The sequence below is a fragment of the Anabrus simplex genome, chromosome 10 (assembly GCF_040414725.1).
Source record: "Anabrus simplex isolate iqAnaSimp1 chromosome 10, ASM4041472v1, whole genome shotgun sequence".
Taxonomy (NCBI): domain Eukaryota; kingdom Metazoa; phylum Arthropoda; class Insecta; order Orthoptera; family Tettigoniidae; genus Anabrus; species Anabrus simplex.
Window position 1 is genome coordinate 61,900,257 of NC_090274.1, and position 24,005 is coordinate 61,924,261.

The window sequence follows — 24,005 nt, forward strand, 5'->3', positions numbered from 1 at the left end:
ATAATAATAATTTCTCCAACATCCTCTTTTGGGCGAGATATGTCGACGACACATTGGTAATATTAAATGAGGAATCAACCAACGCAGCCTCTACACTTCTTCATCTCAACAACTTAGACTCTAACATTAAATTCACCCTTGAATCAGAACACAACCAAACTCTTAATTTTCTAGACCTAACTATTACTAGACATCCTTCTTCTTTATCTTACAAAATTTTCAGAAAACCAACCCAAACAGCAACTACAATAAGACAAGATTCTTCGCACCCCCAAGCTCATAAACGTGCTACTTATAACAGCTTAATTTTTCGTGCCTTCAACACCCCTATGTCCAAAAAAGATTTAAATAATGAATTAAACACCATCCGCAACATTGCTAAATTTAATGGCTTTAACAACTCCTTCATTAACCGCATCATCAACAAATTCAAACACCGTCCAAAAACCACTTTATCTAAAGACACAATAAAACCAACTGCTTTTTCCACCTTCACTTTTACTCAGGATGCTTATAAAATAACTAATATCTTTAAAAAACATAATATGAAAATTTCTTTTAGAACTAACAATAGAAGTCTTGATATCTTACACAACTCTAAATCTCTAAATAAGTCTAATGCCTTTTCTAAATCTGGTGTATACAGATTTAAATGTAACAACTGCAGTTCCTCCTACGTCGGACAAACTGGCCGCAACTTCAATATCAGGTACTCTGAACATGTCAACGCCATTAAATACAACAGATTCTCTGCCATAGGACAGCACATACAAGACTCCAAACATAATTTCACCAGTATTGACAATGACATAAACATACTTAAAATCATTAACAAAGGCCCCCTCTTAAACATTACTGAAAATTGCTTTATCCACCTTGACCAGTACTTCAACCCTAATTTCAATTTAAACGACATTTCTGAAAAACCCAATATTCTTTTTGACTTCCTAATTCTTCTTCTCAAAAATTCCAAATTCCAAAACCCCAATTCTATTTTCCATGTCTTACATAGTTCCCACCCACATTTTCTACCTCCAATAACCCACCCTCCTAACCCACCTTAAACTACCCCTCCTTCATTTCCCTATCTTATCTTTCCTCATTACCATCTAACTTCAATTTCTTTTATTCTTTCTCTTATTTCACTATCACTCTTCCTCGTTTAATTTATTCTCCTCTTTCAAAAATTTTTGTCTTGCGCCAACTTCGACTACTTCAATCATAACCTAAAAATTTTTTTTAAAATAGCGCACTGTGCATATAAGTTTTCATTTGTTTTCCGATATTGCGCTTTTTACTACATTTTTTTCTTCTCTCTACAATTGTTTTTTCAAATCAACTGTTTACCAAGATCTTAGCTGGAGTACGGGTGCTCGTTCGGTTATACTAATTAACATCGTACATTTTTATATACGTACTTGGCTTCCCGCAGCCGTGACAGGTTCTGGACCTTCGAAACGTTCTCCACTCTGCTTTGGTGTTTGGCCGCAGCGCGTGACCTTGAGTGTGCCACGTAGTCACCGGGAGCTGGCGGCTTTCATCTACAGATCTGTTCGTCTGCGAATTCAAGCCTTTTTGATCTTCGCAAGTTGATTGTTAATGTTGTGACTTTGTGCAGAACAGAATGTGATGTCGTGTCTTTGTGCCTAACAGTGAAAAACTGACCTCCAACATTCTTAAACATTTTACATGTTTTTTATGGCTGATGATGACCTAGACTAAGGTCGAAACCGGTCCCATTTAAATAGAAATGTGATTGCTACGTTTCTTTCTTTTGAGTATTGAATAGGTTGAACCTCCAGTTATTTAATTTTTAACATGTGTCAGTATGTGTTTAAATGGAGTTGTCTCCATTTTATGATCAAAATTTGATCACAGAGCCAAGTAAGAGAGGAGGTTACGTCCCCATAACTGGGCTCCCATTGGCTAGAGGCAGATCCTTCATCAATTTCCTCCAACCTATATTGTTAAGATGGTAATTGATAAGAATGATGATATGCTGGATTTGTTTATGAAAGAAATTGTGTATGAATGATTATCCAGATATGTCTAGTGAGTGTGAATGTGTGAGTACGTGTTTAAGAAGGAGTTGTCTCAAATTTAAGATCAATATTTGATCACAGAGCCAAGTAAGAGAGGAGGTTACGTCCCCATAACTGGGCCCCCATTGGCTAGAGGCACTTCCTTCATCAATTTCCTCCAGCCTATATTGTTAAGATGGTAATTGATAACAATGGTGATATCCTTGATATCTTTATGAAAGAAATTGTGTATGAATGATTATCCGTATAAGCCTGGTGAGTGCGAATGTGTGAGTATGTGTTTAAAAGGAGTTGTCTCCATTTTATGATCAAAATTTGATCACAGAGCCAAGTAAGAGAGGAGGTTACGTCCCCATAACTGGGCCCCAATTGGCTAGAGGCAGTTCCTTCATCAATTTCCTCCAACCTATATTGTGCATGAATGATTATCCAGATATGCCTGGTTAGTGCGAATGTGAGAGTATGTGTTTAAAAGGAGTTGTCTCAAATTTATGATCAAAATTTGATCACAGAGCCAAGTAAGAGAGGAGGTTACGTCCCCATAACCGGGCCCCCATTGGCTTGAGGCAGATCCTTCATTGATTTCCTCCACGCTTTATTGGGAATGTGGTATATAATTTGTGTTTGAATGATTATCCAGATATGTCTGGTGAGTGTGAATGTGTGTGTAAGTATTCAAGAAAAGATGTCTCAAATTTAAGATCAAAATTTGATCACAGAGCCAAGTAAGAGAGGAGGTTACGTCCCCATAACTGGGCCCCCATTGGCTAGAGGCAGATCCTTCATCAATTTCCTCCAACCTATAATGTTAAGATGGTAATTGATAAGAATGGTGATAAGCCTGATATATTTATGAAAGAAATTGTGTATGAATGATTATCCGTATATGCCATGTGAGTGCGAATGTGTGAGTATGTGTTTAAATGGAGTTGTCTCCATTTTATGATCAAAATTTGATCACAGAGCGAAGTAAGAGAGGAGGTTACGTCCCCATAACTGGGCCCCCATTGGCTAGAGGCAGATCCTTCATCAATTTCCTCCAACCTATATTGTTAAGATGGTAATTGATAAGAATGATGATATGCTGGATTTGTTTATGAAAGAAATTGTGTATGAATGATTATCCAGATATGTCTAGTGAGTGTGAATGTGTGAGTACGTGTTTAAGAAGGAGTTGTCTCAAATTTAAGATCAATATTTGATCACAGAGCCAAGTAAGAGAGGAGGTTACGTCCCCATAACTGGGCCCCCATTGGCTAGAGGCAGTTCCTTCATCAATTTCCTCCATCCTATATTGTTAAGATGGTAATTGATAACAATGGTGATATGCTTGATATGTTTATGAAAGAAATTGTGTATGAATGATTATCCGTATAAGCCTGGTGAGTGCGAATGTGTGAGTATGTGTTTAAAAGGAATTGTCTCCATTTTATGATCAAAATTTGATCACAGAGCCAAGTAAGAGAGGAGGTTACGTCCCCATAACTGGGCCCCCATTGGCTAGAGGCAGTTCCTTCATCAATTTCCTCCAACCTATATTGTGCATGAATGTTTATCCAGATATGCCTGGTTAGTGCGAATGTGAGAGTATGTGTTTAAAAGGAGTTGTCTCAAATTTATGATCAAAATTTGATCACAGAGCCAAGTAAGAGAGGAGGTTACGTCCCCATAACCGGGCCCCCAATGGCTAGAGGCAGATCCTTCATTGATTTCCTCCACGCTTTATTGGGAATGTGGTATATAATTTGTGTTTGAATGATTATCCAGATATGTCTGGTGAGTGTGAATGTGTGTGTAAGTGTTCAAAGAAAGGAGATGTCTCAAATTTTAGATCAAAATTTGATCACAGAGCCAAGTAAGAGAGGAGGTTACGTCCCCATAACCGGGCCCCCATTGGCTTGAGGCAGATCCTTCATTGATTTCCTCCACGCTTTATAGGGAATGTGGTAAATAATTTGTGTTTGAATGATTATCCAGATATGTCTAGTGAGTGTGAATGTGTGAGTACGTGTTTAAGGAGGAGTTGTCTCAAATTTAAGATCAATATTTGATCATAGAGCCAAGTAAGAGAGGAGGTTACGTCCCCATAACTGGGCCCCCATTGGCTAGAGGCAGTTCCTTCATCAATTTCCTCCAACCTATATTGTTAAGATGGTAATTGTTAACAATGGTGATATGCTTGATATGTTTATGAAAGAAATTGTGTATGAATGATTATCCGTATAAGCCTGGTGAGTGCGAATGTGTGAGTATGTGTTTAAAAGGAGTTGTCTCCATTTTATGATCAAAATTTGATCACAGAGCCAAGTGAGAGAGGAGGTTACGTCCCCATAACTGGGCCCCCATTGGCTAGAGGCAGTTCCTTCATTGATATCCTCCACCTTTTTATTGGGAGTGTGGTAAAAAATTTGTGCTTGAATGATTATCCAGTTATGTGTGGTGAGTGTGAATGTGTGTGTAAGTGTTTAAGAAAAGCAGTTGTCACAAATTTTAGATCAATATTTCATCACAGAGCCTATTAGAGAGGAGGTTACGTCTCCATAACCGGGCCCCCATTGTCTAGAGGCTGATCCTTCTTGATTTCTTTCACCCTTTTTTTTTAATGTAGTAAGTAATAAGTATGAACAGGTTCTTGTTTAATTTATGAATGAAATAGTGGATGAATGATTATCCAGGTATGTCTGGTGGGTTGAAAGTGTATGTTTAAGAAAAGGAGTTGTCTCAAATTTAAGATCAAACTTTGATCACAGAGCCAAGTAAGAGAGGAGGTTACGTCCCCATAACTGGGCCCCCATTGGCTAGAGGCAGTTTTTTCATCAATTTCCTCCAACCTATATTGTGCATGAATGATTATCCAGATATGCCTGGTTAGTGCGAATGTGAGAGTATGTGTTTAAAAGGAGTTGTCTCAAATTTATGATCAAAATTTGATCACAGAGCCAAGTAAGAGAGGAGGTTACGTCCCCATAACCGGGCCCCCATTGGCTTGAGGCAGACCCTTCATAGATTTCCTCCACGCTTTATTGGGAATGTGGTATATAATTTGTGTTTGAATGATTATCCAGATATGTCTGGTGAGTGTGAATGTGTGTGTAAGTGTTCAAGAAAAGATGTCTCAAATTTAAGATCAAAATATGATCACAGAGCCAAGTAAGAGAGGAGGTTACGTCCCCATAACCGGACCCCATTGGCTTGAGGCAGATCCTTCATTGATTTCCTCCACGCTTTAAAGGGAATGTGGTAAATAATTTGTGTTTGAATGATTATCCAGATATGTCTAGTGAGTGTGAATGTGTGAGTACGTGTTTAAGGAGGAGTTGTCTCAAATTTAAGATCAATATTTGATCACAGAGCCAAGTAAGAGAGGAGGTTACGTCCCCATAACTGGGCCCCCATTGGCTAGAGGCAGTTCCTTCATCAATTTCCTCCAACCTATATTGTTAAGATGGTAATTGATAAGAATGGTGATATGCTTGATATGTTTATGAAAGAAATTGTGTATGAATGATTATCCGTATAAGCCTGGTAAGTGCGAATGTGTGAGTATGTGCTTAAAAGGAATTGTCTCCATTTTATGATCAAAAATTGATCACAGAGCCAAGTAAGAGAGGAGGTTACGTCCCCATAACTGGGCCCCCATTGGCTAGAGGCAGTTCCTTCATCAATTTCCTCCAAACTATATTGTGCATGAATGTTTATCCAGATATGCCTGGTTAGTGCGAATGTGAGAGTATGTTTTTAAAAGGAGTTGTCTCAAATTTATGATCAAAATTTGATCACAGAGCCAAGTAAGAGAGGAGGTTACGTCCCCATAACCGGGCCCCCAATGGTTAGAGGCAGATCCTTCATTGATTTCCTCCACGCTTTATTGGGAATGTGGTATATAATTTGTGTTTGAATGATTATCCAGATATGTCTGGTGAGAGTGAATGTGTGTGTAAGTGTTCAAGAAAAGGAGATGTCTCAAATTTAAGATCAAAATTTGATCACAGAGCCAAGTAAGAGAGGAGGTTACGTCCCCATAACCGGGCCCCCATTGGCTTGAGGCAGATCCTTCATTGATTTCCTCCACGCTTTATAGGGAATGTGGTAAATAATTTGTGTTTGAATGATTATCCAGATATGTCTAGTGAGTGTGAATGTGTGAGTACGTGTTTAAGGAGGAGTTGTCTCAAATTTAAGATCAATATTTGATCACAGAGCCAAGTAAGAGAGGAGGTTACGTCCCCATAACTGGGCCCCCATTGGCTAGAGGCAGTTCCTTCATCAATTTCCTCCAACCTATATTGTGCATGAATGATTATACAGATATGCCTGGTTAGTGCGAATGTGAGAGTATGTGTTTAAAAGGAGTTGTCTCAAATTTATGATCAAAATTTGATTACAGAGCCAAGTAAGAGAGGAGGTTACGTCCCCATAACCGGGCCCCCATTAGCTTGAGGCAGATCCTTCATTGATTTCCTCCACGCTTTATTGGGAATGTGGTATATAATTTGTGTTTGAATGATTATCCAGATTAGTCTGGTAAATGTAAATGTGTGTGTAAGTGTTCAAGAATAGGAGATGTCTCAAATTTAAGATCAAAATTTGATCACAGAGCCAAGTAAGAGAGGAGGCTACGTCCCCATATCCGGGCCCCCATTGGCTTGAGGCAGATCCTTCATTGATTTCCTCCACGCTTTATTGGGAATGTGGTATATAATTTGTGTTTGAATGATTATCCAGATATGTCTGGTGAGTGTGAATGTGTGTGTAAGTATTCAAGAAAAGATGTCTCAAATTTAAGATCAAAATTTGATCACAGAGCCAAGTAAGAGAGGAGGTTACGTCCCCATAACTGGGCCCCCATTGGCTAGAGGCAGATCCTTCATCAATTTCCTCCAACCTATAATGTTAAGATGGTAATTGATAAGAATGGTGATAAGCCTGATATATTTATGAAAGAAATTGTGTATGAATGATTATCCGTATATGCCATGTGAGTGCGAATGTGTGAGTATGTGTTTAAATGGAGTTGTCTCCATTTTATGATCAAAATTTGATCACAGAGCGAAGTAAGAGAGGAGGTTACGTCCCCATAACTGGGCCCCCATTGGCTAGAGGCAGATCCTTCATCAATTTCCTCCAACCTATATTGTTAAGATGGTAATTGATAAGAATGATGATATGCTGGATTTGTTTATGAAAGAAATTGTGTATGAATGATTATCCAGATATGTCTAGTGAGTGTGAATGTGTGAGTACGTGTTTAAGAAGGAGTTGTCTCAAATTTAAGATCAATATTTGATCACAGAGCCAAGTAAGAGAGGAGGTTACGTCCCCATAACTGGGCCCCCATTGGCTAGAGGCAGTTCCTTCATCAATTTCCTCCATCCTATATTGTTAAGATGGTAATTGATAACAATGGTGATATGCTTGATATGTTTATGAAAGAAATTGTGTATGAATGATTATCCGTATAAGCCTGGTGAGTGCGAATGTGTGAGTATGTGTTTAAAAGGAATTGTCTCCATTTTATGATCAAAATTTGATCACAGAGCCAAGTAAGAGAGGAGGTTACGTCCCCATAACTGGGCCCCCATTGGCTAGAGGCAGTTCCTTCATCAATTTCCTCCAACCTATATTGTGCATGAATGTTTATCCAGATATGCCTGGTTAGTGCGAATGTGAGAGTATGTGTTTAAAAGGAGTTGTCTCAAATTTATGATCAAAATTTGATCACAGAGCCAAGTAAGAGAGGAGGTTACGTCCCCATAACCGGGCCCCCAATGGCTAGAGGCAGATCCTTCATTGATTTCCTCCACGCTTTATTGGGAATGTGGTATATAATTTGTGTTTGAATGATTATCCAGATATGTCTGGTGAGTGTGAATGTGTGTGTAAGTGTTCAAAGAAAGGAGATGTCTCAAATTTTAGATCAAAATTTGATCACAGAGCCAAGTAAGAGAGGAGGTTACGTCCCCATAACCGGGCCCCCATTGGCTTGAGGCAGATCCTTCATTGATTTCCTCCACGCTTTATAGGGAATGTGGTAAATAATTTGTGTTTGAATGATTATCCAGATATGTCTAGTGAGTGTGAATGTGTGAGTACGTGTTTAAGGAGGAGTTGTCTCAAATTTAAGATCAATATTTGATCATAGAGCCAAGTAAGAGAGGAGGTTACGTCCCCATAACTGGGCCCCCATTGGCTAGAGGCAGTTCCTTCATCAATTTCCTCCAACCTATATTGTTAAGATGGTAATTGTTAACAATGGTGATATGCTTGATATGTTTATGAAAGAAATTGTGTATGAATGATTATCCGTATAAGCCTGGTGAGTGCGAATGTGTGAGTATGTGTTTAAAAGGAGTTGTCTCCATTTTATGATCAAAATTTGATCACAGAGCCAAGTGAGAGAGGAGGTTACGTCCCCATAACTGGGCCCCCATTGGCTAGAGGCAGTTCCTTCATTGATATCCTCCACCTTTTTATTGGGAGTGTGGTAAAAAATTTGTGCTTGAATGATTATCCAGTTATGTGTGGTGAGTGTGAATGTGTGTGTAAGTGTTTAAGAAAAGCAGTTGTCACAAATTTTAGATCAATATTTCATCACAGAGCCTATTAGAGAGGAGGTTACGTCTCCATAACCGGGCCCCCATTGTCTAGAGGCTGATCCTTCTTGATTTCTTTCACCCTTTTTTTTTAATGTAGTAAGTAATAAGTATGAACAGGTTCTTGTTTAATTTATGAATGAAATAGTGGATGAATGATTATCCAGGTATGTCTGGTGGGTTGAAAGTGTATGTTTAAGAAAAGGAGTTGTCTCAAATTTAAGATCAAACTTTGATCACAGAGCCAAGTAAGAGAGGAGGTTACGTCCCCATAACTGGGCCCCCATTGGCTAGAGGCAGTTTTTTCATCAATTTCCTCCAACCTATATTGTGCATGAATGATTATCCAGATATGCCTGGTTAGTGCGAATGTGAGAGTATGTGTTTAAAAGGAGTTGTCTCAAATTTATGATCAAAATTTGATCACAGAGCCAAGTAAGAGAGGAGGTTACGTCCCCATAACCGGGCCCCCATTGGCTTGAGGCAGACCCTTCATAGATTTCCTCCACGCTTTATTGGGAATGTGGTATATAATTTGTGTTTGAATGATTATCCAGATATGTCTGGTGAGTGTGAATGTGTGTGTAAGTGTTCAAGAAAAGATGTCTCAAATTTAAGATCAAAATATGATCACAGAGCCAAGTAAGAGAGGAGGTTACGTCCCCATAACCGGACCCCATTGGCTTGAGGCAGATCCTTCATTGATTTCCTCCACGCTTTAAAGGGAATGTGGTAAATAATTTGTGTTTGAATGATTATCCAGATATGTCTAGTGAGTGTGAATGTGTGAGTACGTGTTTAAGGAGGAGTTGTCTCAAATTTAAGATCAATATTTGATCACAGAGCCAAGTAAGAGAGGAGGTTACGTCCCCATAACTGGGCCCCCATTGGCTAGAGGCAGTTCCTTCATCAATTTCCTCCAACCTATATTGTTAAGATGGTAATTGATAAGAATGGTGATATGCTTGATATGTTTATGAAAGAAATTGTGTATGAATGATTATCCGTATAAGCCTGGTAAGTGCGAATGTGTGAGTATGTGCTTAAAAGGAATTGTCTCCATTTTATGATCAAAAATTGATCACAGAGCCAAGTAAGAGAGGAGGTTACGTCCCCATAACTGGGCCCCCATTGGCTAGAGGCAGTTCCTTCATCAATTTCCTCCAAACTATATTGTGCATGAATGTTTATCCAGATATGCCTGGTTAGTGCGAATGTGAGAGTATGTTTTTAAAAGGAGTTGTCTCAAATTTATGATCAAAATTTGATCACAGAGCCAAGTAAGAGAGGAGGTTACGTCCCCATAACCGGGCCCCCAATGGTTAGAGGCAGATCCTTCATTGATTTCCTCCACGCTTTATTGGGAATGTGGTATATAATTTGTGTTTGAATGATTATCCAGATATGTCTGGTGAGAGTGAATGTGTGTGTAAGTGTTCAAGAAAAGGAGATGTCTCAAATTTAAGATCAAAATTTGATCACAGAGCCAAGTAAGAGAGGAGGTTACGTCCCCATAACCGGGCCCCCATTGGCTTGAGGCAGATCCTTCATTGATTTCCTCCACGCTTTATAGGGAATGTGGTAAATAATTTGTGTTTGAATGATTATCCAGATATGTCTAGTGAGTGTGAATGTGTGAGTACGTGTTTAAGGAGGAGTTGTCTCAAATTTAAGATCAATATTTGATCACAGAGCCAAGTAAGAGAGGAGGTTACGTCCCCATAACTGGGCCCCCATTGGCTAGAGGCAGTTCCTTCATCAATTTCCTCCAACCTATATTGTGCATGAATGATTATACAGATATGCCTGGTTAGTGCGAATGTGAGAGTATGTGTTTAAAAGGAGTTGTCTCAAATTTATGATCAAAATTTGATTACAGAGCCAAGTAAGAGAGGAGGTTACGTCCCCATAACCGGGCCCCCATTAGCTTGAGGCAGATCCTTCATTGATTTCCTCCACGCTTTATTGGGAATGTGGTATATAATTTGTGTTTGAATGATTATCCAGATTAGTCTGGTAAATGTAAATGTGTGTGTAAGTGTTCAAGAATAGGAGATGTCTCAAATTTAAGATCAAAATTTGATCACAGAGCCAAGTAAGAGAGGAGGCTACGTCCCCATATCCGGGCCCCCATTGGCTTGAGGCAGATCCTTCATTGATTTCCTCCACGCTTTATAGGGAATGTGGTAAATAATTTGTGTTTGAATGATTATCCAGATATGTCTAGTGAGTGTGAATGTGTGAGTACGTGTTTAAGGTGGAGTTGTCTCAAATTTAAGATCAATATTTGATCACAGAGCCAAGTAAGAGAGGAGGTTACGTCCCCATAACTGGGCCCCCATTGGCTAGAGGCAGTTCCTTCATCAATTTCCTCCAACCTATATTGTTAAGATGGTAATTGATAAGAATGATGATATGCTGGATTTGTTTATGAAAGAAATTGTGTATGAATGATTATCCAGATATGTCTAGTGAGTGTGAATGTGTGAGTACGTGTTTAAGAAGGAGTTGTCTCAAATTTAAGATCAATATTTGATCACAGAGCCAAGTAAGAGAGGAGGTTACGTCCCCATAACTGGGCCCCCATTGGCTAGAGGCACTTCCTTCATCAATTTCCTCCAGCCTATATTGTTAAGATGGTAATTGATAACAATGGTGATATCCTTGATATCTTTATGAAAGAAATTGTGTATGAATGATTATCCGTATAAGCCTGGTGAGTGCGAATGTGTGAGTATGTGTTTAAAAGGAGTTGTCTCCATTTTATGATCAAAATTTGATCACAGAGCCAAGTAAGAGAGGAGGTTACGTCCCCATAACTGGGCCCCAATTGGCTAGAGGCAGTTCCTTCATCAATTTCCTCCAACCTATATTGTGCATGAATGATTATCCAGATATGCCTGGTTAGTGCGAATGTGAGAGTATGTGTTTAAAAGGAGTTGTCTCAAATTTATGATCAAAATTTGATCACAGAGCCAAGTAAGAGAGGAGGTTACGTCCCCATAACCGGGCCCCCATTGGCTTGAGGCAGATCCTTCATTGATTTCCTCCACGCTTTATTGGGAATGTGGTATATAATTTGTGTTTGAATGATTATCCAGATATGTCTGGTGAGTGTGAATGTGTGTGTAAGTATTCAAGAAAAGATGTCTCAAATTTAAGATCAAAATTTGATCACAGAGCCAAGTAAGAGAGGAGGTTACGTCCCCATAACTGGGCCCCCATTGGCTAGAGGCAGATCCTTCATCAATTTCCTCCAACCTATAATGTTAAGATGGTAATTGATAAGAATGGTGATAAGCCTGATATATTTATGAAAGAAATTGTGTATGAATGATTATCCGTATATGCCATGTGAGTGCGAATGTGTGAGTATGTGTTTAAATGGAGTTGTCTCCATTTTATGATCAAAATTTGATCACAGAGCGAAGTAAGAGAGGAGGTTACGTCCCCATAACTGGGCCCCCATTGGCTAGAGGCAGATCCTTCATCAATTTCCTCCAACCTATATTGTTAAGATGGTAATTGATAAGAATGATGATATGCTGGATTTGTTTATGAAAGAAATTGTGTATGAATGATTATCCAGATATGTCTAGTGAGTGTGAATGTGTGAGTACGTGTTTAAGAAGGAGTTGTCTCAAATTTAAGATCAATATTTGATCACAGAGCCAAGTAAGAGAGGAGGTTACGTCCCCATAACTGGGCCCCCATTGGCTAGAGGCAGTTCCTTCATCAATTTCCTCCATCCTATATTGTTAAGATGGTAATTGATAACAATGGTGATATGCTGGATATGTTTATGAAAGAAATTGTGTATGAATGATTATCCGTATAAGCCTGGTAAGTGCGAATTTGTGAGTATGTGTTTAAAAGGAATTGTCTCCATTTTATGATCAAAATTTGATCACAGAGCCAAGTAAGAGAGGAGGTTACGTCCCCATAACTGGGCCCCCATTGGCTAGAGGCAGTTCCTTCATCAATTTCCTCCAACCTATATTGTGCATGAATGTTTATCCAGATATGCCTGGTTAGTGCGAATGTGAGAGTATGTGTTTAAAAGGAGTTGTCTCAAATTTATGATCAAAATTTGATCACAGAGCCAAGTAAGAGAGGAGGTTACGTCCCCATAACCGGGCCCCCAATGGCTAGAGGCAGATCCTTCATTGATTTCCTCCACGCTTTATTGGGAATGTGGTATATAATTTGTGTTTGAATGATTATCCAGATATGTCTGGTGAGTGTGAATGTGTGTGTAAGTGTTCAAAGAAAGGAGATGTCTCAAATTTTAGATCAAAATTTGATCACAGAGCCAAGTAAGAGAGGAGGTTACGTCCCCATAACCGGGCCCCCATTGGCTTGAGGCAGATCCTTCATTGATTTCCTCCACGCTTTATAGGGAATGTGGTAAATAATTTGTGTTTGAATGATTATCCAGATATGTCTAGTGAGTGTGAATGTGTGAGTACGTGTTTAAGGAGGAGTTGTCTCAAATTTAAGATCAATATTTGATCATAGAGCCAAGTAAGAGAGGAGGTTACGTCCCCATAACTGGGCCCCCATTGGCTAGAGGCAGTTCCTTCATCAATTTCCTCCAACCTATATTGTTAAGATGGTAATTGTTAACAATGGTGATATGCTTGATATGTTTATGAAAGAAATTGTGTATGAATGATTATCCGTATAAGCCTGGTGAGTGCGAATGTGTGAGTATGTGTTTAAAAGGAGTTGTCTCCATTTTATGATCAAAATTTGATCACAGAGCCAAGTGAGAGAGGAGGTTACGTCCCCATAACTGGGCCCCCATTGGCTAGAGGCAGTTCCTTCATTGATATCCTCCACCTTTTTATTGGGAGTGTGGTAAAAAATTTGTGCTTGAATGATTATCCAGTTATGTGTGGTGAGTGTGAATGTGTGTGTAAGTGTTTAAGAAAAGCAGTTGTCACAAATTTTAGATCAATATTTCATCACAGAGCCTATTAGAGAGGAGGTTACGTCTCCATAACCGGGCCCCCATTGTCTAGAGGCTGATCCTTCTTGATTTCTTTCACCCTTTTTTTTTAATGTAGTAAGTAATAAGTATGAACAGGTTCTTGTTTAATTTATGAATGAAATAGTGGATGAATGATTATCCAGGTATGTCTGGTGGGTTGAAAGTGTATGTTTAAGAAAAGGAGTTGTCTCAAATTTAAGATCAAACTTTGATCACAGAGCCAAGTAAGAGAGGAGGTTACGTCCCCATAACTGGGCCCCCATTGGCTAGAGGCAGTTCTTTCATCAATTTCCTCCAACCTATATTGTGCATGAATGATTATCCAGATATGCCTGGTTAGTGCGAATGTGAGAGTATGTGTTTAAAAGGAGTTGTCTCAAATTTATGATCAAAATTTGATCACAGAGCCAAGTAAGAGAGGAGGTTACGTCCCCATAACCGGGCCCCCATTGGCTTGAGGCAGACCCTTCATAGATTTCCTCCACGCTTTATTGGGAATGTGGTATATAATTTGTGTTTGAATGATTATCCAGATATGTCTGGTGAGTGTGAATGTGTGTGTAAGTGTTCAAGAAAAGATGTCTCAAATTTAAGATCAAAATATGATCACAGAGCCAAGTAAGAGAGGAGGTTACGTCCCCATAACCGGACCCCATTGGCTTGAGGCAGATCCTTCATTGATTTCCTCCACGCTTTAAAGGGAATGTGGTAAATAATTTGTGTTTGAATGATTATCCAGATATGTCTAGTGAGTGTGAATGTGTGAGTACGTGTTTAAGGAGGAGTTGTCTCAAATTTAAGATCAATATTTGATCACAGAGCCAAGTAAGAGAGGAGGTTACGTCCCCATAACTGGGCACCCATTGGCTAGAGGCAGTTCCTTCATCAATTTCCTCCAACCTATATTGTTAAGATGGTAATTGATAAGAATGGTGATATGCTTGATATGTTTATGAAAGAAATTGTGTATGAATGATTATCCGTATAAGCCTGGTAAGTGCGAATGTGTGAGTATGTGCTTAAAAGGAATTGTCTCCATTTTATGATCAAAAATTGATCACAGAGCCAAGTAAGAGAGGAGGTTACGTCCCCATAACTGGGCCCCCATTGGCTAGAGGCAGTTCCTTCATCAATTTCCTCCAAACTATATTGTGCATGAATGTTTATCCAGATATGCCTGGTTAGTGCGAATGTGAGAGTATGTGTTTAAAAGGAGTTGTCTCAAATTTATGATCAAAATTTGATCACAGAGCCAAGTAAGAGAGGAGGTTACGTCCCCATAACCGGGCCCCCAATGGTTAGAGGCAGATCCTTCATTGATTTCCTCCACGCTTTATTGGGAATGTGGTATATAATTTGTGTTTGAATGATTATCCAGATATGTCTGGTGAGAGTGAATGTGTGTGTAAGTGTTCAAGAAAAGGAGATGTCTCAAATTTAAGATCAAAATTTGATCACAGAGCCAAGTAAGAGAGGAGGTTACGTCCCCATAACCGGGCCCCCATTGGCTTGAGGCAGATCCTTCATTGATTTCCTCCACGCTTTATAGGGAATGTGGTAAATAATTTGTGTTTGAATGATTATCCAGATATGTCTAGTGAGTGTGAATGTGTGAGTACGTGTTTAAGGAGGAGTTGTCTCAAATTTAAGATCAATATTTGATCACAGAGCCAAGTAAGAGAGGAGGTTACGTCCCCATAACTGGGCCCCCATTGGCTAGAGGCAGTTCCTTCATCAATTTCCTCCAACCTATATTGTGCATGAATGATTATACAGATATGCCTGGTTAGTGCGAATGTGAGAGTATGTGTTTAAAAGGAGTTGTCTCAAATTTATGATCAAAATTTGATTACAGAGCCAAGTAAGAGAGGAGGTTACGTCCCCATAACCGGGCCCCCATTAGCTTGAGGCAGATCCTTCATTGATTTCCTCCACGCTTTATTGGGAATGTGGTATATAATTTGTGTTTGAATGATTATCCAGATTAGTCTGGTAAATGTAAATGTGTGTGTAAGTGTTCAAGAATAGGAGATGTCTCAAATTTAAGATCAAAATTTGATCACAGAGCCAAGTAAGAGAGGAGGCTACGTCCCCATATCCGGGCCCCCATTGGCTTGAGGCAGATCCTTCATTGATTTCCTCCACGCTTTATAGGGAATGTGGTAAATAATTTGTGTTTGAATGATTATCCAGATATGTCTAGTGAGTGTGAATGTGTGAGTACGTGTTTAAGGTGGAGTTGTCTCAAATTTAAGATCAATATTTGATCACAGAGCCAAGTAAGAGAGGAGGTTACGTCCCCATAACTGGGCCCCCATTGGCTAGAGGCAGTTCCTTCATCAATTTCCTCCAACCTATATTGTTAAGATGGTAATTGATAAGAATGGTGATATGCTTGATATGTTTATGAAAGAAATTGTGTATGAATGATTATCCGTATACGCCTGGTGAGAGCGAATTTGTGAGTATGTGTTTAAATGGAGTTGTCTCCATTTTATGATCAAAATTTGATCACAGAGCCAAGTAAGAGAGGAGGTTACGTCCCCATAACTGGGCCCCCATTGGCTAGAGGCAGTTCCTTCATCAATTTCCTCCAACCTATATTGTTAAGATGGTAATTGTTAACTGGTGATATGCTTGATATATTTATGAAAGAAATTGTGTATGAATGATTATCCATATAAGCCTGGTGAGTGCGAATGTGTGAGTATGTGTTTAAAAGGAGTTGTCTCCATTTTATGATCAAAATTTGATCACAGAGCCAAGTGAGAGAGGAGGTTACGTCCCCATAACTGGGCCCCCATTGGCTAGAGGCAGTTCCTTCATTGATTTCCTCCACCTTTTTATTGGGAGTGTGGTAAAAAATTTGTGCTTGAATGATTATCCAGTTATGTCTGGTGAGTGTGAATGTGTGTGTAAGTGTTTAAGAAAAGCAGTTGTCACAAATTTTAGATCAATATTTCATCGCAGAGCCTATTAGAGAGGAGGTTACGTCTCCATAACCGGGCCCCCATTGTCTAGAGGCAGATCCTTCTTGATTTCTTTCACCATTTTTTTTTAATGTAGTAAGTAATAAGTATGAATGGGTTCTTGTTTAATTTGTGAATGAAATTGTGGATGAATGATTATCCAGGTATGTCTGGTGGGTTGAAAGTGTAGGTTTAAGAAAAGGAGTTGTCTCAAATTTAAGATCAAACTTTGATCACAGAGCCAAGTAAGAGAGGAGGTTACGTCCCCATAACTGGGCCCCCATTGGCTAGAGGCAGTTCCTTCATCAATTTCCTCCAACCTATATTGTTAAGATGGTAATTGATAACAATGGTGATATGCTTGATATGTTTATGAAAGAAATTGCGTATGAATGATTATCCGTATAAGCCTGGTGAGTGCGAATGTGTGAGTATGTGTTTAAAAGGAGTTGTCTCCATTTTATGATCAAAATTTGATCACAGAGCCAAGTAAAAGAGGAGGTTACGTCCCCATAACTGGGCCCCCATTGGCTAGAGGCAGTTCCTTCATCAATTTCCTCCAACCTATGTTGTGCATGAATGATTATCCAGATATGCCTGGTTAGTGCGAATGTGAGAGTATGTGTTTAAAAGGAGTTGTCTCAAATTTATGATCAAAATTTGATCACAGAGCCTAGTAAGAGAGGAGGTTACGTCCCCATAACCGGGCCCCCATTGGCTTGAGGTACATCCTTCATTGATTTCCTCCACGCTTTATTGGGAATGTGGTATATAATTTGTGTTTGAATGATTATCAAGATATGTCTGGTGAGTGTGAATGTGTGTGTAAGTGTTCAAGAAAAGGAGATGTCTCAAATTTAAGATCAAAATTTGATCGCAGAGCCAAGTAAGAGAGGAGGTTACGTCCCCATAACCGGGCCCCCATTGGCTTGAGGCAGATCCTTCATTGATTTCCTCCACGCTTTATAGGGAATGTGGTAAATAATTTGTGTTTGAATTATTATCCAGATATGTCTAGTGAGTGTGAATGTGTGAGTACGTGTTTAAGGAGGAGTTGTCTCAAATTTAAGATCAATATTTGATCACAGAGCCAAGTAAGAGAAGAGGTTACGTCCCCATAACTGGGCCCCCATTGGCTAGAGGCAGTTCCTTCATCAATTTCCTCCAACCTATATTGTTAAGATGGTAATTGATAAGAATGGTGATATGCTTGATATGTTTATGAAAGAAATTGTGAATGAATGATTATCCGTATAAGCCTGGTGAGTGCGAATGTGTGAGTATGTGTTTAAAAGGAGTTGTCTCCATTTTATGATCAAAATTTGATCACAGAGCCAAGTAAGAGAGGAGGTTACGTCCCCATAACTGGGCCCCCATTGGCTAGAGGCAGATCCTTCATCAATTTCCTCCAACCTATAATGTTAAGATGGTAATTGATAAGAATGGTGATAAGCCTGATATATTTATGAAAGAAATTGTGTATGAATGATTATCCGTATATGCCTGGTGAGTGCGAATGTGTCAGTATGTGTTTAAATGGAGTTGTCTCCATTTTATGATCAAAATTTGATCACAGAGCCAAGTAAGAGAGGAGGTTACGTCCCCATAACTGGGCCCCCATTGGCTAGAGGCAGATCCTTCATCAATTTCCTCCAACCTATATTGTTAAGATGGTAATTGATAAGAATGATGATATGCTGGATTTGTTTATGAAAGAAATTGTGTATGAATGATTATCCAGATATGTCTAGTGAGTGTGAATGTGTGAGTACATGTTTAAGAAGGAGTTGTCTCAAATTTAAGATCAATATTTGATCACAGAGCCAAGTAAGAGAGGAGGTTACGTCCCCATAACTGGGCCCCCATTGGCTAGAGGCAGTTCCTTCATCAATTTCCTCCAACCTATATTGTTAAGATGGTAATTGATAACAATGGTGATATGCTTGATATGTTTATGAAAGAAATTGTGTATGAATGATTATCCGTATAAGCCTGGTGAGTGCGAATGTGTAAGTATGTGTTTAAAAGGAGTTGTCTCCATTTTATGATCAAAATTTGATCACAGAGCCAAGTAAGAGAGGAGGTTACGTCCCCACAACCGGGCCCCCATTGGCTAGAGGCAGTTCCTTCATCAATTTCCTCCAACCTATATTGTGCATGAATGATTATCCAGATATGCCTGGTTAGTGCGAATGTGAGAGTATGTGTTTAAAAGGAGTTGTCTCAAATTTATGATCAAAATTTGATCACAGGGCCAAGTAAGAGAGGAGGTTACGTCCCCATAACCGGGCCCCCATTGGCTTGAGGCAGATCCTTCATTGATTTCCTCCACGCTTTATTGGGAATGTGGTATATAATTAGTGTTTGAATGATTATCCAGATATGTCTGCTGAGTGTGAATGTGTGTGTAAGTATTCAAGAAAAGATGTCTCAAATTTAAGATCAAAATTTGATCACAGAGCCAAGTAAGAGAGGAGGTTACGTCCCCATAACTGGGCCCCCATTGGCTAGAGGCAGATCCTTCATCAATTTCCTCCAACCTATAATGTTAAGATGGTAATTGATAAGAATGGTGATAAGCCTGATATATTTATGAAAGAAATTGTGTATGAATGATTATCCGTATATGCCTTGTGAGTGCGAATGTGTGAGTATGTGTTTAAATGGAGTTGTCTCCATTTTATGATCAAAATTTGATCACAGAGCCAAGTAAGAGAGGAGGTTACGTCCCCATAACTGGGCCCCCATTGGCTAGAGGCAGATCCTTCATCAATTTCCTCCAACCTATATTGTTAAGATGGTAATTGATAAGAATGATGATATGCTGGATTTGTTTATGAAAGAAATTGTGTATGAATGATTATCCAGATATGTCTAGTGAGTGTGAATGTGTGAGTACGTGTTTAAGAAGGAGTTGTCTCAAATTTAAGATCAATATTTGATCACAGAGCCAAGTAAGAGAGGAGGTTACGTCCCCATAACTGGGCCCCCATTGGCTAGAGGCAGTTCCTTCATCAATTTCCTCCATCCTATATTGTTAAGATGGTAATTGATAACAATGGTGATATGCTTGATATGTTTATGAAAGAATTTGTGTATGAATGATTATCCGTATAAGCCTGGTAAGTGCGAATTTGTGAGTATGTGTTTAAAAGGAATTGTCTCCATTTTATGATCAAAATTTGATCACAGAGCCAAGTAAGAGAGGAGGTTACGTCCCCATAACTGGGCCCCCATTGGCTAGAGGCAGTTCCCTCATCAATTTCCTCCAACCTATATTGTGCATGAATGTTTATCCAGATATGCCTGGTTAGTGCGAATGTGAGAGTATGTGTTTAAAAGGAGTTGTCTCAAATTTATGATCAAAATTTGATCACAGAGCCAAGTAAGAGAGGAGGTTACGTCCCCATAACCGGGCCCCCAATGGCTAGAGGCAGATCCTTCATTGATTTCCTCCACGCTTTATTGGGAATGTGGTATATAATTTGTGTTTGAATGATTATCCAGATATGTCTGGTGAGTGTGAATGTGTGTGTAAGTGTTCAAGGAAAGGAGATGTCTCAAATATTAGATCAAAATTTGATCACAGAGCCAAGTAAGAGAGGAGGTTACGTCCCCATAACTGGGCAGCCATTGGCTTGAGGCAGATCCTTCATTGATTTCCTCCACGCTTTATAGGGCATGTGGTAAATAATTTGTGTTTGAATGATTATCCAGATATGTCTAGTGAGTGTGAATGTGTGAGTACGTGTTTAAGGAGGAGTTGTCTCAAATTTAAGATCAATATTTGATCATAGAGCCAAGTAAGAGAGGAGGTTACGTCCCCATAACTGGGCCCCCATTGGCTAGAGGCAGTTCCTTCATCAATTTCCTCCAACCTATATTGTTAAGATGGTAATTGTTAACAATGGTGATATGCTTGATATGTTTATGAAAGAAATTGTGTATGAATGATTATCCGTATAAGCCTGGTGAGTGCGAATGTGTGAGTATATGTTTAAAAGGAGTTGTCTCCATTTTATGATCAAAATTTGATCACAGAGCCAAGTGAGAGAGGAGGTTACGTCCCCATAACTGGGCCCCCATTGGCTAGAGGCAGTTCCTTCATTGATTTCCTCCACCTTTTTATTGGGAGTGTGGTAAAAAACTTGTGCTTGAATGATTATCCAGTTATGTCTGGTGAGTGTGAATGTGTGTGTAAGTGTTTAAGAAAAGCAGTTGTCACAAATTTTAGATCAATATTTCATCACAGAGCCTATTAGAGAGGAGGTTACGTCTCCATAACCGGGCCCCCATTGTCTAGAGGCTGATCCTTCTTGATTTCCTTCACCCTTTTTTTTTAATGTAGTAAGTAATAAGTATGAATAGGTTCTTGTTTAATTTATGAATGAAATTGTGGATGAATGACTATCCAGGTATGTCTGGTGGGTTGAAAGTGTATGTTTAAGAAAAGGAGTTGTCTCAAATTTAAGATCAAACTTTGATCACAGAGCCAAGTAAGAGAGGAGGTTACGTCCCCATAACTGGGCCCCCATTGGCTAGAGGCAGTTCCTTCATCAATTTCCTCCAACCTATATTGTTAAGATGGTAATTGATAACAATGGTGATATGCTTGATATGTTTATGAAAGAAATTGTGTTTGAATGATTATCCGTATAAGCCTGGTGAGTGCGAATGTGTGAGTATGTGTTTAAAAGGAGTTGTCTCCATTTTATGATCAAAATTTGATCACAGAGCCAAGTAAGAGAGGAGGTTACGTCCCCATAACTGGGCCCCCATTGGCTAGAGGCAGTTCCTTCATCAATTTCCTCCAACCTATATTGTGCATGAATGATTATCCAGACATGCCTGGTTAGTGCGAATGTGAGAGTATGTGTTTAAAGGGAGTTGTCTCAAATTTATGATCAAAATTTGATCATAGAGCCAAGTAAGAGAGGAGGTTACGTCCCCATAACCGGGCCCCCATTGGCTAGAGGCAGATCCTTCATTGATTTCCTCCACGCTTTATTGGGAATGTGGTATATAATTTGTGTTTGAATGATTATCCAGAAATGTCTCGTGAGTGTGAATGTGTGTGTAAGTGTTCAAGAAAAGGAGATGTCTCAAATTTAAGATCAAAATTTGATCACAGAGCCAAGTAAGAGAGGAGGTTACGTCCCCATAACCGGGCCCCCATTGGCTTGAGGCAGATCCTTCATTGAATTCCTCCACGCTTTATAGGGAATGTGGTAAATAATTTGTGTTTGAATGATTATCCAGATATGTCTAGTGAGTGTGAATGTGTGAGTACGTGTTTAAGGAGGAGTTGTCTCAAATTTAAGATCAATATTTGATCACAGAGCAAAGTAAGAGAGGAGGTTACGTCCCCATAACTGGGCCCCCATTGGCTAGAGGCAGTTCCTTCATCAATTTCCTCCAACCTATATTGTTAAGATGGTAATTGATAACAATGGTGATATGCTTGATATGTTTATGAAAGAAATTGTGTTTGAATGATTATCCGTATAAGCCTGGTGAGTGCGAATGTGTGAGTATGTGTTTAAAAGGAGTTGTCTCCATTTTATGATCAAAATTTGATCACAGAGCCAAGTAGGAGAGGAGGTTACGTCCCCATAACTGGGCCCCAATTGGCTATAGGCAGTCCCTTCATTGATTTCCTCCACCTTTTTATTGGGAGTGTGGTAAAAAATTTGTGCTTGAATGATTATCCAGTTATGTCTGGTGAGTGTGAATGTGTGTGTAAGTGTTTAAGAAGAGCAGTTGTCACAAATTTTAGATCAATATTTCATCACAGAGCCTATTAGAGAGGAGGTTACGTCTCCATAACCGGGCCCCCATTGTCTAGAGGCTGATCCTTCTTGATTTCCTTCACCCTTTTTTTTTAATGTAGTAAGTAATAAGTATGAATAGGTTCTTGTTTAATTTATGAATGAAATTGTGGATGAATGATTATCCAGGTATGTCTGGTGGGTTGAAAGTGTATGTTTAAGAAAAGGAGTTGTCTCAAATTTAAGATCAAACTTTGATCACAGAGCCAAGTAAGAGAGGAGGTTACGTCCCCATAACTGGGCCCCCATTGGCTAGAGGCAGTTCCTTCATCAATTTCCTCCAACCTATATTGTTAAGATGGTAATTGATAACAATGGTGATATGCTTGATATGTTTATGAAAGAAATTGTGTATGAATGATTATCCGTATAAGCCTGGTGAGTGCGAATGTGTGAGTATGTGTTTAAAAGGAGTTGTCTCAAATTTATGATACAAATTTGATCACAGAGCCAAGTAAGAGAGGAGGTTACGTCCCCATAACCGGGCCCCCATTGGCTTGAGGCAGATCCTTCATTGATTTCCTCCACGCTTTATTTGGAATGTGGTATATAATTTGTGTTTGAATGATTATCCAGATATGTCTGGTGAGTGTGAATGTGTGTGTAAGTGTTCAAGAAAAGGAGATGTCTCAAATTTAAGATCAAAATTTGATCACAGAGCCAAGTAAGAGAGGAGGTTACGTCCCCATAACCGGGCCCCCATTGGCTTGAGGCAGATCCTTCATTGATTTCCTCCACGCTTTATAGGGAATGTGGTAAATAATTTGTGTTTGAATGATTATCCAGTTATGTCTAGTGAGTGTGAATGTGTGAGTACGTGTTTAAGGAGGAGTTGTCTCAAATTTAAGATCAATATTTGATCACAGAGCCAAGTAAGAGAGGAGGTTACGTCCCCATAACTGGGCCCCCATTGGCTAGAGGCAGATCCTTCATCAATTTCCTCCAACCTATAATGTTAAGATGGTAATTGATAAGAATGGTGATAACCCTGATATATTTATGAAAGAAATTGTGTATGAATGATTATCCGTATACGCCTGGTGAGTGCGAATGTGTGAGTATGTGTTTAAATGGAGTTGTCTCCATTTTATGATCAAAATTTGATCACCGAGCCAAGTAAGAGAGGAGGTTACGTCCCCATAACTGGGCCCCCATTGGCTAGAGGCAGTTCCTTCATAATTTCCTCCAACCTATATTGTGCATGTATGATTATCCAGATATGCCTGTTTAGTGCGAATGTGAGAGTATGTGTTTAAAAGGAGTTGTCTCAAATTTATGATCAAAATTTGATCACAGAGCCAAGTAAGAGAGGAGGTTACGTCCCCATAACCGGGCCCACATTGGCTAGAGGCAGATCCTACTTGATTTCCTTCACCCTTTTTTTTGAATGTAGTAAGTAATAAGTATGAATAGGTTCTTGTTTAATTTATGAATGAAATTGTGGATGAACGATTATGCAGGTATGTGTGGTGGGTGTGAATGTGTATGTCTAGAAAAAGGAGTTGTCTCAAATTTAAGGTCAAAATTTGATCACAGAGCCAAGTAAGAGAGGAGGTTACATCACCATAACCGGGCCCCCA